The 14426-nt window shown below is 38.3% G+C and overlaps 1 pseudogene; it reads left to right on the forward strand.

Annotated features, from left to right (window-relative positions):
- Positions 1-6549: 6549 nt before the first annotated feature.
- On the forward strand, positions 6550-7662 carry LOC104880741 (protein EXECUTER 2, chloroplastic-like; annotated as a pseudogene).
- Positions 7663-14426: the final 6764 nt, after the last annotated feature.

Below are 14426 nucleotides of genomic sequence, written 5' to 3' on the forward strand. Positions count from 1 at the left end.
TGAGGAAAAATCCTCAGAGTTTGATTGGCTAGAAATAAAAAGTAAATAATATACAATACAATCAAAACGAGAAGGTAAGGCAGAGCAAAGGCTCTGTATTTTACTTCCTTGCAAAATTGTACAAAGGATGCGTCACTAAGAACAAGCTCCCGACTCGATTGATCTTTATGTAAAGAAAATTACAAACTATATATAAGAGGTTATTCACCCTTTGTTCTTACTTAAAGACTAAGGAATCCTATGATAGGTGGGTTACAAGGAGAGTTTGGGGATTTAGACATCAAATATCTAAAGAAAAATATCTCAAAATGTCGGTCGCAAATATTGGAAAGCTTCAGGAGAACACTGCAGCCGTGCGTGCAAGAGGGCTACGAAATTTCGCAGCAAAAGGACACCATTTTCGCAGCCCAAGGCTGATTTCGTAGTCATGCGAAATTTGCTTTTAGCTTGGAGTGATCGGCTTCCAATGGCTGTAACTCCTTCATTTCAACTCCGAATCGTGCTCCGTTTGAAGCATTGGATTGTTGACTTCCTAAGATTTGAAACGACATATAGCATGCATAAATTGAACTCCAGGAAGTGCTCCAAAAGTGGCTGACATGACTGTCATCTAGAATGCTTCATGTTAGATTTCTCTTTGCTTCCCCTCCTTGCATTCCGGATTTGCTTATGGCAAAGGACTTTAAAGCTTCAATACTTTGGTTCTTCATGTTTCTGAGCTTTCCATTGCTTTGCCATGGATTCCAAAGAACTCTCCTCAATCTCGGATTGCTTTGGTGATCAAATTACTAACAAAAACACCAAAACTTACACAATTTGATTAGAAATGATTGCAAAGGTCCTTAATATGTTAATTGGGTTAAAAGGTAATAACTACTACTCAAAAGTGTTTAAAAGAGTTAATTACAAGCTATAAAATAGCACTTTTTGAGTAGTAATCATCAATCACAACAAATTTAAACAAAATATAAGCAAAGTAAAGAGATAGAGTTTAGAGAATTCAAACTCGGGTTTATAGTGGTTCGGCACTTCCTTGCCTACGTCCACTCTCCTCAACCTTCTAACCGAGTGAGGGTTCCACTAACTTGAAGCTTCAACCAAGCTTCCAATCTTCTTATACTTGGATTCCGGCTCCAATGGGCTCTTACACAACCTCTTCAAGATTCAACCCTCTTGAAGGCTTTAACACTGAGATTGTTACAAGATATAATCACTCAACCTAGCTTAAAGATGGCTCAAATACAAGACAAAGCTAGGATGACAAACAAGAGTGCACTAAATGATATGCAAGTGGTGATTTAATGCACTATGAAAGAAATGAGAGCTTTTTGATCAAGAACAGGTAGGTGGGCTTTGAATGCAAGTGTTCTCTTGTCAATAAATGAAGTGAAGCTCTCAATTTATAGGTTTCTAAGCTCGGGAGTCAAAAACAGCAAAAAGAAACCTCATCCGATCGAGCTAGGGGTCGACCGGTTCACTAGCCGTTGGAGCATTTAATGCATGACAGGTTATCGTTGCCTCAATCGGACCTCGACCGGTCCTCGACCGGTAAGGAAATCACCTCAACCGGGAAGAGAAGGCTACTAGGAGAAAGAAAAGGTTTTTGACCTTCCTCGACCGGTCCTCGATCGGACAACCTCAACCGGTCGACCGGTTCCTCAACTGGTTAATCGATTGGCCATAGCCTCGACCGATTGAGCCTTTTTAGCCCCGAAAACCTATTTTTTTTATTCTTTTCTTTTCTAACACTTAGGCAAGGTCTTTAGGTAAATTATTAAGTCAATTATAAAACATTTTACCTAAGGTACATTAGTTAGAAACTATGGTTTTAATGAAATCGAAGTTTTAAAGAATAAACCGAGTTTCCTAAGATGCATGAAACGTGTGAAAATCCTAAGTTCACTCATACATTCATCTTACATTAGTTTCCTATGATCACAAGTCTTCCAAGCATCTTAAACTTTTATCCATTTGGTCCTTTGATGAATTTTCGAGTTTATACCCGAGATTCTTAAACATTTAAACCAATTAGTCACTTAACCATGGTTTGTTATCATCAAAACCCGATTAGGAGAACCCTTGGGCTAACAATCTCCCCCTTTTTTATGATGACAAACCTTGATTATCTAGGAGAGAAAAAAATCTCCCCCTCAAACCAATCATGGATCAATCAAATGATTTTTAATAGGAAGCAATGTAAAACACGAAAAATGAACAATGGATAAAAATATCATTTCATATATATATGGAAACCTCACATGTACAATAAGATAGATATGACAATGATAACAATGACATGTATGAGGATCTCCTAGATCCTATAAATTTCTCCCCCTTTGGCAACATAAAAAAGAAACGAAGGGGGATGTCTAGGTAATCTCAAGGCTGAGGGGGTGGAGGAGGAAACACAGAGCGGAGATATGCCATCATCTCCTCATACTGACTCTCCTGACGGCTCTCAATACGATCAATGCGCTGCTGGAGATGGTCGAAGGTAGCCTGCTGCTGATCCATACGCTTCCCTTTCATAGGCGTTCAGAGCCATCATTTGCATAGGCGTTTAAAGCCACCATTTTCATAGGCGTTCAGAGCCATCATTTTCATAGGCGTTCAGAGCCACCATTTGCATAGGCGTTCAAAGCCACAATTTTCATAGGTGTTCAGAGCCATCATTTTCATAGGTGTTTAGAGCCATCATTTGCATAGGCATTCAGAGCCACCATTTTCATAGGCGTTCAAAGCCACCATTTTCATAGGCGTTCAGAGCCACCATTTCCATAGGCGTTTAGAGCCATCCTTTTCATAGGCGTTTAGAGCCATCGTTTTCATAAGCGTTCAAAACCATCATTTCCATAGGCGTTTAGAGCCATCATTTGCATAGGTGTTCAGAGCCATCATTTTGCATAGGCGTTCAGAGCCATCATTTCCATAGGCGTTCAGAGCCATCATTTGCATAGGTGTTTAGAGCCATCATTTCCATAAGCATTCAGAGCCATCATTTTCATAGGCGTTCAAAGCCATCATTTGCATAGGCGTTCAGAGCCACCATTTCCATAGGCGTTTAGATCCATCATTTTCATAGGCATTCAGAGCCACCATCATTTTCATAAGCGTTCAGAGCCATCATTTTCATAGATGTTCAGAGCCACCATTTGCATAGGTGTTCACAGCCAACATTTTCATAGGTGTTCAAAGCCACCATCTTGCATAGGTGTTCAGAGCCACCATTTCCATAGGCATTCAGAGCCATCATTTCCATAGGCGTTCAGAGCCACTGTTTCCATAGGCATTCAGAGCCACCATTTGCATAGGCGTTTAGAGCCATCATTTTCATAGGCGTTTAAAGCCACCATTTGCATAGGCGTTCAAAGCCACCATTTCCATAGGCGTTCAGAGCCATCATTTTCATAGGCATTCAGAGCCATCATTTTGCATAGGCGTTCAAAGCCATCATTTCCATAGGCGTTCAGAGCCATCATTTGCATAGGTTTTTAGAGCCATCATTTTCATAGGCATTCAGAGCCACCATTTTCATAGGAGTTCAAAGACACCATTTGAATAAGCGTTCAGAGCCACCATTTCCATAGGTATTTAGAGCCATCATTTTCATAGGCATTCAAAGCCACCATCATTTTCATAGGCATTCAAAGCCATCATTTTCATAGACGTTCAGAGCCACCATTTGCATAGGTGTTCATAGCCATCATTTTCATAGGTGTTCAAATCCACCATCTTGCATAGGTGTTCAAAGCCACCATTTCCATAGGCATTCAGAGCTATCATTTCCATAGGCATTCAGAGCCACTATTTCCATAGGCGCTCAGAGCCACCATTTGCATAAGGGTTTAGAGCCATCATTTTCATAGGCGTTCAAAGCCATCATTTACATAGGCATTTAGAGCCACCATTTGCATAGGCGTTCAAAGCCACCATTTCCATAGGCGTTTAGAGTCATCATTTGCATAGGCGTTCAAAGCCATCATTTTCATAGGCGTTCAAAGCCATCATTTCTATAGGCGTTTAGAGCCATTATTTGCATAGGCGTTCAAAGCCATCATTTCCACAGGCGTTCAGAGCCATCATTTGCATAGGCGTTCAGAGCCATCATTTCCATAGGCATTTAGAGCCACCATTTTCATAGGCGTTTCGAGCCACCATTTGCATAGGCGTTCAGAGCCATCATTTTCATAGGCGTTTAGAGTCATCATTTTCATAGGCGTTCAGAGCCATCATTTGCATAGGTATTCAGAGCCACCATTTTTATAGGCATTCAGAGCCACCATTTCCATAGGCGTTTAGAGCCATCATTTCATAGGCGTTCAAAGCCATCATTTTCATAGGCGTTCAGAGCCATCATCTTCATAGGCGTTCAAAGCCACCATTTGCATAGGCATTTAGAGCCACAATTTCCATAGGCATTCAGAGCCATCACTCTCACAGTCGTTCAAAGACACTTTCTTGCATAGACTTTCAGAACCATCACTCTCATAGGCGTTCAAAGCCATTTTCCTTGTTATGTATGCATAGCCATTCCTTTTCCCATTCTTAGCATTTAGAGTCATAGTTTCCTAGTGTTTAGAGATGGACAGTCTCCATTCCTTGTCCTCATCATTCCAATGTGTTTGTCATGTCGGTCAGCCCATTGCCTTAGTTTCCTATAACCTCTTATTTAAGGTATTTCTTCCCTTGTGATTGGTCCATCTTGCAGCTAATCAAGTCATGTGCGAAGACAAAATTTCTAGTCTTTTCTTAGTTCTTCGGTATAGCTCACTTCATTCCACTCATTACTCATATTTCTACTCGTATTCCTTGCACTCGTGATTTCTACCGAAGAATGGCATATTTGTAGACCATCCATTTTGTCCTCTTAACAGATGTGACACTAGGTGTCTTCCCATACTTCTCTTTTGACTCGTAGTCATCTCTTGGCTATCTTTCGAGATTAATTTAGGCTCACTTAAACACACCTAGCCCATTAGACACATTTGACTCATTTAGGCTCTCTAGGCCCACTTAGGTTACCTTTCAAGTTTTTCTTGCATGATTTGCATGTGCTTGATTTTATTTATTTATTCATCTATTTTATTTATTTAGTTATTTATTTTTTATTATTTGTTTAGTTATTCATTTATTTTTATTTATTTATTTTCAAGAAATTACATGTGATTAGCGATCTTATCTATTATTATTATTATTATTATTATTATTATTATTATTATTTTACCATTATTATTATCGCATGAATTAATTCTTAGATTTTTCTCATATATGCCTGTATTGATATTTTCTATTTTTCTTTTCCAAATTGGCATGGTTTTTTATTTATTTATTTATGTTCTATTATAAGGTTTTTAATTTGTAGCTATTTTTCTCATTTATTTTTTGCATGGGAGTTTGATAACACTCAAAAATGCAACAAGAAGGCTGCCAAGTTAAGAGGTGTAGGGGGGAACTGTACCAGAGAACTTAGGTTGCACCATGGGAAATCAAAGAGGCCACATGGCAAAATGGAGTTCTGAAAACAACCAATGGGAAAAAAAAAAAAAAAAAAAAAAAAAAGATACATGGGGAAAAGGAATTTTAAAAAAGAAATAGAGAAGGTTGGGGTTTTCCGAGGAGGGAAGTGGAAAAGCTTGAAAGAAGGAACCTTCAGGAGGTTAAAAATTGGCAAGGGGATTTTCCAAGAAAAAGACGGCCTGTTGGAGAGGAAGTGGAGAGGTTTTCAAAGGGAGATATAAGAGGTTTGGGGAGACAAAAAGAAAAAGATCAATAGAGGAGGGATGGTCTTCAAAGCTGAGAGGAGGATTCAGATTTAAAGAGAGAATGGGAGAAGCCTGAGATGAAGAAGATCAGCTACAGAGGAAGGAAAGGTTGAGGAAAACCAACAGAGAAGTAAGAGAGAGAAGAGAACATAACAGAGAAAAAGAGCGGTCGTAGGTAAGCTGGTTGAGTCTTCTTGCTTATTTTGATTAATAAACTTCTCCTCTCCTTCTCATTTGTTTGCTCTACATTGCTTGTTGATTTAGGTGTGGATAATATGGGTTACATGCTGAATTTTATTATATTTTGTTATTGTTGATCTCACTGCTATTCCTGAGAGTCTTTCTTGGCAATCAAATTACCCCCATATGCAGCTGAGGAAGAACCAAACCCTAGAGAGGTTTCATGAGTTTTTAAAGCAAGAAAATGAAATCGGAAACAAAATAGGGCAGGAAGCTGTCAGCATGGTCCCGTCCCTCTTCTTGAATGTATCTCTAGATCACTCTATACTTGATATGAGTGCGGTCAGATTTCGGTCATTGCCATTGATAATGTTGGATCCCACCAGTTGCAGAATTTTCGCAAGGGTTTGCGTGGAGTTTCAGCGGTTCTCATGAGTAAAAACGCCATAATGAAGCACTCCATCAGGTTTCATGTTGTGAAAACCAGCAACCAGGCTTTCTTCAATTTCGTTCCTCTGCTCGTAGGTAACGTGGGATTGGTTTTCACAAGGGGTGATCTTAAGGAAATGAGCGAAGAAGTTGCTAAGTACAAGGCAAGAGTCCCAATATGTGTTGTCGTTGCAGCAACAAGCCCACCATTGTGAATAATGGGAATAACAACTCTTCTTCTGGATGGGATTGGAATCAATGGAGTCGACATTTCTCTGAAATTGAGCAGGTTGAGAGCTTCGCTTCTGTTCTCAAGTTTCAACTAGAGGGTGCAATTGAAAGGGAAGACTTTGAAGATGCTGCCAAGTTGAAAATGGTTATTGCAGAGGCTATGTCAATGGATAACATTGCTGAAATCATGTCTTGGTTGAAGAATGCAATAGATGAAGAGCACTACCATGATGCTTCAAGACATACAAGAAGTGGACTGGTTGGGTGGTGGGTAGGCTGCTCTGCTGATTCCGATGACCCCTTTGACAAATTAGTTCATATAACACCATGTATGGGAAGATTTGTTGGCAGGAGTTACAGTCCTAGACAGCTGGTTACTGCACCTGTAGGAACTCCACTGTTTGAAATTTTTGTGGTCAAAGATTCCGATGAGAAATACATCATGCAGGCGGTATATTTGCAGCGAGTCAAGGGAAGTACAACAAACCTCATAAGTTTGACATCTAGGCCCACAAAAGGCTCATCCATTTCCGAAACTGCGATTTCATCTGTAGTAGACATTTAGGGGAATGGAGGTAAGACAGAGAGAAGCGAGAAGAAGGGCATAAGTATTGAGGGAGCAACTGAGGAAGGGATAAAAAGTGTGATAAATTTTCTCAAAGATAAAATTCCAGAACTGAAAGTTAAAGTCATAAAAATTAATGTTGCTGATGAAGTGATAGAGGATGGTGATTCTATGAAGCAGTTTATGCAAGAAGATGATGACAAGACACAATTTAGATGAGGATTCTAAAGATGGAGCCGATGACTTGGACAAGATTCAACTAGATGAGGTTGCTCTAGGAGGAGGTAGTAACACAGCAGAAGATGACCGGAATTTGGATATGAAGAGGATACATTTTTTAAGGATGATTATGTGCATCAACCAGCTGAAATTAGAGATATAGAAAGAGATTCTTTTGTGCTACATGTTCCTGTTAGAAGTCAAGATCATGATATTGGAGAAAATAAGGTGTCTAAGGTCAAAGTGGCAGCTGTGATCACCAATCTCACAGTGTAGTATTAGTGACACCCCGAGCCCCACTCCTATAGGGCCATGTATGGCCACCTTCCTTAATCCATTTTCGAAGCCCACATCCTTTTAAAATTGTTTTTTTTTTTTTTTGGGAAATCCAGTTTTCAAAATAATTTAACTCACAATTTCTCATTCTTCTCTAGTGATTAGGTTCATCAAAAATCCAAATTTCAAATTTAATTGTTAAAGTTTCCATTTTCAAATAATTTTCCAAAATCGCAATTCTCAAATTTAATTTTTCAAAGCATCCATTTTCAAAATAATTTTCTAAAATTTAATTTTAAATTTAGTTTACAAAACTTTAATCTTCAAAATCATTTTTCAAAATTCCAATTCCCAAATTTAACTTTTATTCTATATTTTTAAATTTAATTTTTCGAAATTCCATTCACGAAATAATTTTCTAAGATTCCAATTTCTAAATTCAATTTTCCAAAATTCCAATTCTAGAATAATTTCAAATTTCCAAATTTCCAAAATTCCAAATTTTCAAAATTCCAATTTTCTAAAATTTCTTAGAATTCCAAATTTAATTTTTTTTAAAATAATACCATTCTCAAACAAAATCCCAAATTTCCAATTTTTAAAATACCGTCTTCAAATAAATTTTCCAAAACTCTAAAATTCCAAATTCCATTTTTTTTAAATACCATCTTCAAATAAATTTTCAAAAACTCTAAAATTCCAAAAATTCCAATTTTTTAAAATACTATCTTCAAATGCATTTTCCGAAATTCCAAATTTAATTTTTTAAAATACCATTCTTAAGTTTTCCAAATTCCTAAAATTTCAAATTTAATTTTTTTAAAATACCATCTTCAAAATAATTTTCTGAGATTCCAAAATTCCAAAAAGTATCATTCTCAAATAAATTGTCAAAAATTCCGATTTCTGAATTTAATTTTTAAAATGTCATCTTGAAAATATTTTTTCAAAACCTCAAATTTCAAATTAAATTTTTAGAACTTTCATTTTCAATTTTTTAATAAGTTTTCATAACTCCAAAATAATGGAATTTATAACAATTAATTCATAACAAAATAAATTGGGCTTTAGTGGGGGCCCCATATTTATAACATTTCTTTCGAAAATAATTCAAGTAAACTATGTGATCGATTTTGTTTGATTTTGATTTGGTTTCGTGTGAGATTTTTTTTACTTGTCATTGTACACTAACCTTGTTTTCATGACATCGCTTTATTATATGCTACCAAGGTACGCTCTCACCCTCACTTTGTTTATTATTTTGTTATCATGAATTATTTTTGAACTTTGATCATTTTGGTATCCATTGATCTCCTAGTTAATTGTCATGCCTGTTTCACCTTATTTAGTAGAGACCCATTTTTTAGGGTCTTAGAGGGGTGCTATGGTCTATACCGTACATTCCCAATAAGTAACCTGATCCCCAACCCAGTTTTGGTTTTTCACAGACCGTCTTTTTCAAATAAGGAGTCATACTTAGAGTTTTCTTTCTAATTTTATTTTCCCTAAAAAAATAAAACAAAAACAAGTGGCGACTCCAAGTCTTTTCTAAAAAATATATATTTTCACCAAATAAATGAAAAGCGAGTCTCGCCAATCGAGTGGGAACGCATCGTGCTAAAATACGGGTCCACAATCATCAAGAGCTTTGAGTTCATGACCTAGAGTCGTTCATGTCAACTACAACCCTGAGCTGTTCATAGCATCTAAAGCCTTGAGCTCACGACCTGGAGTAGCTCATGTCATCCGTAAACATCAGTTGTTCATAACATCTAGAGCCTTGAGCTCACAACCGGAAGTCGTTCATGTCATCCAGAGACTTGATCTATTCATAGCATCTTAAGGCTTGAGCTCACGACCTAGATTCATTCATGTCATCCACAGCCCGGAGCTATTCATAGCATCTAGGGGCCAGAGCTCATGACCCGGAGTTGTTCATGTCAACCATAAGCCTGAGTGTTCATACTATCTAGAGCCCTTAGCTCATAACCCAGAGTCATCCATGTTATCCACAACCCTCAACTTTTCATAGCATATAGAGCCCTAAGCCCATGACATGAAGTCGTTCATGTCAACCATAACCCTAAGTTGTCCATAGCATCTAGAGCCCTGAGCTCGCGACTTTAACTCATTCATGTGATCCATAACCTTGAGCTATTCATAACATTTAAGGCCTTGGGCTCATGGCCAAGAATAGTTCATATCATCCACAACCCTAAGTTGTTCATATCACCTAGAGATTTAAGATCACAAGATCCTGAGTTGTTCATATCAACCACAGGTTTGAGTTGTTCATAACATCTAAAGCCATGAGCTCACGATGTGGAGCAACTCATGTCATCAACAGGCCTGAGTTGTTCATAGCATCTAAAGCCTAAAGCTCACAACCCAGACTCCTTCATGTAAACCACAACCCTGAGTTGTTCATAACATCTAAAGCCTTAGCTCATAGCCTTGAGTCGTTCATGTCATCAACAACCTTGAGTTGTTTATAGCATCAAGGGGACTGAGCTATTAGGATCCCAAGTCCTTCATATCATCCACAACTCTGGGTTGTTCTTAGCATCTAGAGCCCTGATCTGACATCCCAGAGTAGTTATTGTCAACCCCAACCCTGAGTTGTTCATAACATTTAGAGCCTTGAGCTCATAACTTGGAGTCATTCATGTCAACCACAAGCCTAAGCTATTCATAGTATCTAGAGCCTTAAGTTCATGACTTAGAGTTGTTCATGTCATCCACAGCCCTGAGCTTTTCATAGAATCTAGAGTCCTGAGCTCACGAATCAAATTTGTTCATGTCAACAACAAGTCTGGGCTATTCATATCATCTAGAGCCTGAGCTCACGACCTTGATTCATTGATGTCATCCACAACCTTGAGTTATTCATAACATTTAGAGCCTTGGGCTTACAACCAAGAATAGTTCATAGCATCCACAACCCTGAGTAGTTAATCGCACCTAAAGGCTTAAGCTAACAAGATCTCGAGTCGTTCATATCATCCATAACCCTGAGCTATTTGTAACATCTAGAGCCATGAGCTCATGATGCTAAGTAACTTATGTCATCCATATGTTGGAGCTGTTCATAGCATCTAAAGCCCTAAGCTCACAACCCAGAGTTATTCATGTCAACCATAGACTAGGGCTCTTCATATCATCTAGAGCCTTGAGCTCATGACCCGAAGTCATTCATGTAAACGACAACCCTTAGTTGTTCATAACATCTAAAGCCTTGAGCTCACAACCTATAGTAGATCATGTCATCCAAAAGCCTGATATGTTCATAGCATCTAGAGCCCTAAACTCACGTCCCGAATTCATTCATGTCAACTCGAGACCAAAGTTGTTCATAGCATCTTGAGGCCTAAGCTCATGACCTAGAGTCATTCATGTCATTTGTAGCCCAAAGTTGTTCAAAGCATCTAAAGCCTGGAGCTCATGATCCGAGTTGTTCATGTCAATGATAGCCCTAAGTTGTTCATAACATCTAGAGCCCTGAGGTCACGACCTGGAGTCGGTCACATCAACCATAACCCTAAGGTGTTCATAGCATTTAGAGCCTTGAGCTCCTGACTCGGACTCGTTCATGTCATCCACAGTCCTAAGATTTTCATAGCATTTAGAGCCTTGAGCTCATGTCCCGTAGTCGTTAAAATCAAGCACAGTCTTGAGCACACAACCTGGAGTCATTCATGTCATCCACAACCCTAAGTTGTTCTTAACATCTAGAGCCCTAAGCTCATGACCTAGAGTCGTTCATGTCATCCATAACCCTTAGTTGTTCACCGCATCTAAAGCCTTGAGGTCAGGACCCGGAGTCATTCATGTCAACCATCACCCTAAGTTGGTCATAGCATCTAAAGCCCTAAGATCATGACCTTTAGTTGTCCATATCATCCACAACTGTGAGTTATTCATAACATTTTGAGCCTTAGGCTCATGACCAAGAATCATTCATATCATCCATAGCCCTGAGTAGTTTATAGGACCTAGAGGCTTGAGCTCACAGGATCTTGAGTCGTTCATATCATTGTGGACCTCACATTTCTTACATGTGTTCCTCACTCAAATGGTGAGACTCGCCTTTTAATTTGAAATTTTGATTTTTTTTAAAATTGTTTTTGGAGTCGCCACTTATTTTTGTTTTATTTTTAAAGGGAAAAATAAAATAAGAAAGAAAAACCCTAAATGTGACTCTCAAAAGAAAAAAGGTCTGCAAAAAATCGAGTCAAGTTCAAAGGTTAGGTTACCTATTGGGAAGGTATGGTGATAAGTTATATCACCCCTCTAAGACCGTAAAAGTGATGGGTCTCCACTAATGAAGTTGGGGCAAGTGTGACAATTGATTAATTAAACGTGGATACCAAATAGTAATCAAGGGTGTACTATAACTAAAATATGCAATAGAAAGTGATCAAACACATGAGAGAAAGTAGGATGTGTACTTGAGCAGGGAATCAATAATGCGCTATCATAGAAATAGGGTTAGTAGACAAGTGCAAAATAATCGCATGCATGTCCTAGAGTAGGACAAAAATCAATTATTCAATTGGCATAACAATTAGCAATAACAATCAAATGGCGAATGTCTCATATGTTAGGCCCTACCAATGCCCAATTTATTTTAGCATGAATTAACTCCATAAATTCCATTACTTGATGTTATAGAATTTTATTCAAGCTTTTTAAAAACATGAAAATAAAAAAATTATTAAAAATGAAAGAAATTATGTAAAATATGCTTGTTGAAAAGAAAAATGACAACAAATTTATTAAAATTGAGATTTTTAGTGACCTAAAATTCTAAGCAAGAATAAAAAAAGGTTAAGGGATTCACATTATTTGAAAATTGGATTTTAAAAAAATCAAATTTCAAAAGCAAGGATGAAGAATAAGGGGTGAGGCACGTGGCCTTTGGGATTACATGTCGAAGGGGGTCATGCACAGATGCAGAAGTGGGAAGGATGGAAAAGAGTTGGAAGGAGGCTAGTTTGGATTTTTGAATCTTGATTGGTTTCAGCACTTCCATGTATCTCCCATGCAATGGCCCGTTTGATAAAGTAACACCACTAGTGGGTCAATACCATTATCTCAAAATTCCTTCAGAGTTTTTATCATCAACAAGATTTATTCTCTCAATCTCTGCACCATAACTTGTTCATAACATCAAGAGCCCTGAGCTCACAACCCAAAGTAGTTTATCTCATCTACACCCTTGAGTTGTTCATAGTATCTAAACCCCTTAGCTCATGACCCAGAGACGTTCATGTCATCCATAACCTTGAGCGGTTCATAGCATTAGAGGCCTAAGCTCATGGGATCCCAAGTCATTCATATCATCCACAACTCTGAGTTGTTCATAGCTTCTAGAGCCTTGACCTCACAATCGAGAGTCGTTCATGTGGACCACAACGCTGAGTTGTTCATAATATCTAAAGCCCTGAGCTCATGACCTAGTGTCATTCATGTCATTCACAACCTTGATTTGTTCACACCATTTAGAGCCTTGAGCTCACAACTCGTAGTCATTCATGTCAAGAGTTGTTCATAACATCTAAAGCCTTGAACTCATGACTCAACGTCATCCATGTCATCCATAGCCCTAAGTTGTTCATAGCATCTAGAGTCTTGAGCTCATGACATAGAATCGTTCATATCATCCATAACCCTAAATAGTTTATAGCATCAACAACACTGAGTTGTTCATAGCATCCAAATCTCTGAGCTCACGACCTAGAGTAGCTTATGTCATCCACAACCCTAAGCTCTTTACAACATCTAGAGTCTTGAGTTCACGACCTAGAATCATTCATGTCAACCATAGCCTTGAGTTGTTCATGGTATTTAGAGCCTTGAGCTCACAACTCAGACTCGTTCATGTCATGCACACCCTAGAGCTATTCATAGAGTCTAGAGCCCTAAGCTCACAACCAAGAGCCTTTGATGTCATCGACAACCCTGAGTTATGCATAGCATCTAAAGCCCTAAGCTCACAACTTAAACTTTTTCATGTCAACCATAGCCCTGAGCTATTCATAGTATCTAGAGGCTTGAGCTCATGAATCAGAGTCATCCATGTCATCCATAGGCCTGAATTGTTCATAACATCTAGACCCCTAAGCTCACGACCCAAAGTTGTTCATGTAAACCACAGCCCTAAGTTGTTCATAACATCTAGAGCCTTGAGCTCAAGACCCAAAATCATTAATGTCAACCATAGGCCTGAGTTGTTCATAGCATCCAGAGCCCTAAGTTCCTAACTCAGAGTCTTTCAAGTTAACCATAGCCTTAAGTTGTTCATAGTATCTAAAGGCTTAAGCTCATGACTGGGAGTCATTCACATCATACACAGCCAGAATTGTTCATAGCATCTAAAGCCCTGATCTCATAACCTAGAGTCGTTCATGTCAATCACAACCCTGAGTTATTCCTAGCATCTACAGCCCTAAGTTCACGGTTCGGAGTCTTTCATATCAACCACAGCCATGACTTGCTCATAGTATCTAGAGGCTTGTGCTCATTTCCCAGAGTCTTTAATGTCATCCACAACCCTGAGTTGTTTATAGTATCTAGAGGCTTGAGCTCAAGACCCAAAGTCGTTCATGTCATCCACAACCCTGAGTTTTTCATAAAATCTAAAGCCTTAAGCTCAGAACCTAGAGTCATTTATGTCAACCATAACTTTGAGCTATTTGATTACTACTCAAAAAGTGTTATTTTATAGCTTGTAATTAACTCTTTTAAACACTTTTGAGTAGTAG

The sequence above is a fragment of the Vitis vinifera genome, chromosome 11, assembly GCF_030704535.1.
Source record: "Vitis vinifera cultivar Pinot Noir 40024 chromosome 11, ASM3070453v1".
Taxonomy (NCBI): Eukaryota; Viridiplantae; Streptophyta; class Magnoliopsida; order Vitales; family Vitaceae; genus Vitis; species Vitis vinifera.